The following is a 6,281-nucleotide window of genomic DNA, read 5'->3' on the forward strand; positions in this document are numbered from 1 at the left end:
CATTATTAACAAAACCCGACAAATCATCCCCCTTAAACGGGCTACTTAATCGAGTAGCTGAGGTACTCGATCGAGTGCCCCCTTACTCGATCGAGTATCAACGTTACTCGATCGAGTACCCAACAGGTCAGAAACTATTTTAAACTGCAACTCACCCTTACTCGACAGAGTAAGGCCTACTCGATAGATTACTCAGAGACTCATAAATCCGTAGTATTACCGTTTATCTTAAAGATCCATTTGCATTGGAGAGGTTTTACCCCTTGAGGCAAATCAACCAAGTCCCAAACATGATTTTCATGCATAGAATTTATTTTGAATTGCATGGCTTCTTGCCATAAAGTTGAATTAGGACTAGAGATTGCGGCTTTGTAGATTGCAGGTTCGTCACTTTCTAAAAGTAACACGTCTAAGTTGTCATCTTCCTCGATAATACCTATGTATCTATCAGGTTGGCGACTAACTCTCCCTGACCTCCTAGGTTCGGAAGGAACAACATTCGGGTTAGACGAGGAAGGAACATCTTCTTGCGTCCTCTCTTCCGTTTGTGGCTCTTGAACTTCATCAAGTTCAAATTTTCTCCCACTATGTCTCCTAGAAATAAACTCATTTTCTAGGAAGACAGCCTCACAAGCCAGAAACACTTTGTTCTCATTACGGTTGTAGAAGTAAAAGCCATATGTTTCCTTTGGATAACCTACAAATGTACACTTTTCAGATCTTGGCGCTAGCTTATTGTCAGTATTGACTTTGACATGAGCATCACAACCCCAAATCTTAAGGTAAGACAAATTAGGGATATTCCCTTTCCACATCTCATATGGAGTCTTCTCAGTTGCTTTAGTTAGGCTACGATTAAGTGAATGAACAGCCGTTTGGAGTGAAAATGCCCAAAAGGAATCAGGTAAATCAGAATGACTCATTATAGATTGAACCATATCAAGTAAGGTTCGATTTCTCCTCTCGGCAACACCATTTAGTTATGGTGTACCAGGTGGAGTGAGTTGTGACACAATTCCACATCCCTTCAAGTGTGAATAAAATTTATTACTAAGATATGAAGGAAATGTAGATTCATATACATATTAACATACTCTTATATGTCTAGATAATTTGTCATAAAATTGAAACGGATTTTATGCATGCAAACAACAATATAAATAGAGGAGAAATCATGTCCTTACATTGTATATTTCGGCTATTAGGGCACAAGAGAGATCACCTTTCTCTTCTTGTTCTTGAGCTTTTCCAATGGAAGAACAAAGATCTAAGTGTAAGATCTCTCCCTATGCTTTATACCCAAGGCTTTCACTTAATCTAATTAATATTATGAATACTAGTATAATATTAATCTTATGAAAATTGAACCAAAATAGTTGGTATTTTAGCTCCTAAAACCGGGTAGAGGAGAAGAGATTTTGAGTAAATAATCTCTCTAATTTATCATAAAAGTAGAGAGGAAAATTATCTTTCTAACACTAGAAAATAATCAAGTGAATGAATGAATAAATTAGAGAAGAAAAACTCCCTAAAAGCTCTTGGTAAAACCGGTGGGGGGAGGGATTGGTTAGCCTATGCATGGGCATGATTCTCTAACCAAGAGAATAGGTATGCAAGGCTAGGTGTAGGGTGTCATCATATTGTTTCCACTTAAATTATTAAACATAATTTAATCACCATAATCCCTCCATATTTCGGTCCACTTAAGATAATATGGATTCCATATTATTTTTGTCAATTGTCAATATGTCACATGTCACATGTAACATAAATAGTTATGTATTTTTAACATATTAAAAATCAACGTATTAATAAAAATACGTCATATACAAAAATCGACTTAGTAATTTCATAATTACTTGTGCCAAAATATTTCACCGATTTATAAATCACAACTGATTGTATTTATAACAATTCATTCAATTTAATTGTTACATTAAACAATTATTTCATCCGAGTAATGATACAATTCAATTACTCAGACCGTATCTTATTTAATCACATTTCAATATGATACGTAAATTTTACTTCCAAAATCGTCCGTCAATTTTCAAGTAATTTAATTAACTCGCAACATTATACGATCAATTAAATAATCAATTAAGTGTATTGCCCTTTAGGTATGACCTAGGGGGTCAACTGATCACCACCGTCACACGACAGTAATGTCAAACTCTAGTCAGCCAATCATTACCGATATATGTTGACCAGTTGACAGTAACAATATTACTTCCCAATTGTATTCTTAAAATGAGATTTAATAATGATATTTAAATCATGTGATCGCACTATTGTTGAGGACACATTTCCCAACAATCTCCCACTTGTCCTCGACAAGTGTGCGTCACCAATTCTCTTGTCCTATTACTATCTCCCACTCAATGCAAGGTGTCTTTCAGGTCGTACTTGCAAGTGATCATATCGAGAGTGGTTTCCTCGATCTGGAGAATAACTGATTGACCGGACTTATCTATCATAGATACTTTCCGAGCGTGGCCACGCATTTCCAGTTCATTGCTCCTCGAGTAGCCCTGAGATATTGTTATAACCCTGACAAGGGGTGGACAATTCCTATCGCACTCATTCCCTTCGACTAGCCACAGCCATCATAACCCAAAATATGCCCATTTGACCCCATTTACGAAGGTCGTAGTAACACAAATCAAAGTTAATCTGAAACTGTGCCATCTTAGGAGAATAGTCTTTAGTCAAAAGAATTGACTCATTAGAATACTATAGTAGCTCTCGCCACGACCAGGCTATATAAATTTGCCAGAACTCTATAAGCGGTCATTAGGCCCGACAAAATGTTCCTAACAGTCTGCCTATGTGATCGACTAGTCATCTCACATGACTGTATGGCACTTGAACTTGCCATCAATCGCATCACACTCTAGTCACTTCGAGACGTCACCTCATATAAGTAACTCGGGCAAAACAATGTTAATCCATGTTCACTTTAACGGGTTCAATTGTCTCTACAACCCGTTTGGATGTAACAAAGTATAAATTAAGGATAAAAGACAAATGCGATTATGAACATGAACAAAAACAACACTTTTATTTCACTTCAAAATCTAACAAAAATTTGGTACACGTTTAAGTCCCATGGACGCAACATGCCCATCATGCTTAGCCTGCGATAAAGGCTTGGTGAGCGGATCGGCTATGTTGTCATCCGTCCCAACCTTACAAATCGCAATTTCCTTTCTTTCAATGAAATCTCTTATTACATGATACTTTCTAAGTACATGTCTAGATCTATTACTAGACTTTGGCTCCTTAGCTTGGAAGATCGTCCCACTATTATCACAATAGAGAGTGATGGGATCATCGGCGGTAGGTACTACTTTTAGACCTTCCGTGAATTGCTTGATCCACATAGCTTCCTTGGCGCTTCCGATCTTGCTATGTACTCACCTCCGTTGTCGAATCCATGATTCTGACTTCCTTGAAGCTTCTCCACTTACGGCACCACCATTGAGCATGAAAACAAAACCACTTGTGATTTCATGTCATCTCTATCTGTTTGAAAACTTGAGTCCGTGTATCCTGTAACACGCAACTCGGTGTCTCCTCCAAACACAAGGATAGAGTCCTTAGTTCTTCTCAAGTACTTAAGGATGTTCTTGACAACAATCCAGTGACTCTCACCTGGATTTCCTTAATATCTACTCGTCATACTCAAGGCATACGAGACATCAGGACGTGTGCATATCATGGCATACATGATTGATCCAACAGCGGAAGCGTAAGGGATCAACTTCATGCGTTCAACATCATGGGGTTCGGAGGGACATTGAGTCCTGCTCAATATCGTTCCGGTTACCATAGGTACCAAACCCCTTTTGGATTTGTCCATGCTGAATCGTCGAAGAATCTTATCAACATAAGACTCTTGACTTAGTGCCAATATCCTCTTGGGTCTATCTCTATAGATCCGGATACCTAATATGCGTTGTGCCTCTCCTAAATCCTTCATTTGGAAGTGGTTACCTAACCACTTCTTAATGGAAGACAACATTGGAATATCATTTCCAATGAGTAGTATGTCATCGACATACAAGATTAGGAACACAACATTGCTCCCACTTGATTTCATGTATAAACATGGTTCCTCAACATTTCGAGTGAAACCATTTTCTTTTATAACATGATTGAATCGATGATTCCAACTTCTAGATGCTTGCTTAAGACCATAAATGGATCTCTTAAGCTTGCACACTTTGTTAGGATTTTTAGAATCAACAAAACCTTCGGGTTGTATCATGTACACCTCCTCTTCTAAATGCCCATTTAGAAAAGCGGTTTTGACATCCATTTGCCAAATTTCATAATCATGAAATGCGGCGATCGCTAACAAAATCCGTATGGATCTTAGCATGGCTACGGGGGCGAAGGTCTCATCATAATGGAGACCTTGGACTTGGGTAAATCCTTTTGCCACTAGCCTAGCTTTGTAGACATCGTCATGTCCTTCTATGCCATTTTTGACCTTGAATATCCATTTGCATTGGAGGGGTCATGCCCCTTTAGGCAAATCTACCAAGTCCCAAACTTGGTTTTCAAGCATAGAATCCATTTCGGATTTCATGGCTTCAAGCCATAAGGTGGAATTAGGACTAGAGATTGCGGCCTTGTAGGTGGCGGGCTCGTCACTTTCCATAAGTAACACATCGAGTGTTCCATCTTCTTCGATAAGTCCCACATATCGATCGGGATGGCGAATTACTCGGCCCGTCCTTCTTAGTGGAGGAGGTACAACCCCGTTAGACGACGAAGGAACATCTTCTTGCGTCTCTATCTCGGTTTGTGGCTCTCGAACTTCATCAAGTTCAAAATTTCTCCCACTCTGTCTTTTAGAAATAAATTCTCTTTCTAAGAAGACAGCCTCGCAAGACACAAACACTTTATGATCTTGAGGTTTGTAGAAGTAATACCCTCGAGAGGTCGAGGGATAACCTACAAAGATGCATTTTTCGGATCTTGGGGCTAGCTTGTTGTCGTTCTTAGTTTTGACGTAAGCATCACATCCCCAAATCTTCATATAGGATATATTTGGGATCTTACCCGTCCACATCTCACATGGAGTCTTTTCGGTGGACTTTGTGGGACTATTATTCAAATATCGAATTGCGGTTTGTATCGCAAATCCCCAAAACGAGTTCGGTAACTCGGTTTGACTCATCATGGATCGAACCATATCTAGTAAGGTTCGATTTCTCCTTTCGGCAACACCATTAAGTTGAGGTGTTCCGGGTGGAGAAAGTTGTGATATAATACCACGACTTTTCAAGTGTGAATCAAATTCAAGGCTAAGGTATTCACCACCACGATCGGATCGTAGTGCCTTAATCCTTTTGTTCAATTGGTTCTCTACTTCGTTTTGGAATTCCTTGAATTTCTCAAATGCTTCACTCTTATGTTTCATTAAATAGATATACCCATATCTACTTAAGTCATCGGTGAAGGTTATAAAGTAGTCATAATTACCACGAGCGGTGATGCTCATTGGTCCGCATACATCGGTGTGTATGAGTCCTAATAGCTCACCAGCTCGTGTCCCTTTACCGCTAAAAGGATTACGAGTCATTTTGCCAAGTAGGCAATATTCGCATGTACCAAATGATTGATAATCAAATGGTGTAATCACATTAGTAGAAATTAATCTTTTGATGCGATTCTCGTTTATGTGACCTAATCGACAATGCCAAATGAACGCTTCACTTGGGTCACTTGTTTTGAGTTTCTTTGATTGAATGTTATAAATATCATTAGTCGGTTTTGAGGTCTCTAAAATGTAAATGCCATTTATGGAAGAAGCTTGGCCAATAACCAAATCATTCCTAGAAATAGAGCAACGATTGTTCTTAATGACAAAACAAAAACCGTCCATGTCTAGCATGGCGATTGAGATAATGTTTTTAGAGAGCGTAGGAACATAAAAACAATTATGCAAATACAACTCAAAACCGTTTGGCAAAGCTAGAACATAAGTTCCTTTGGATTCGGCCGCTACCCGAGCTCCATTTCCAAGTCGAAGATCCACATCTCCTTTGCTAAGCTTCTCCACATCTCTTAAACCCTGTAAATGATTACAAAGGTGAGAACCACAACCGGTATCTAGTACCCATGTCGTAGTGGAAGTATACTTTATATCAATAACATAAATTTCTTTAGGAATTGTACCTTTTGGAGTAATGAGTCCTTCCCTTATATTTCGCAAATACATAGGGCAATTCCTAAGCCAATGTCCCATGCCATAGCAATAATGGCACTCA

Source organism: Silene latifolia, unplaced genomic scaffold, assembly GCF_048544455.1.
Source record: "Silene latifolia isolate original U9 population unplaced genomic scaffold, ASM4854445v1 scaffold_70, whole genome shotgun sequence".
Taxonomy (NCBI): domain Eukaryota; kingdom Viridiplantae; phylum Streptophyta; class Magnoliopsida; order Caryophyllales; family Caryophyllaceae; genus Silene; species Silene latifolia.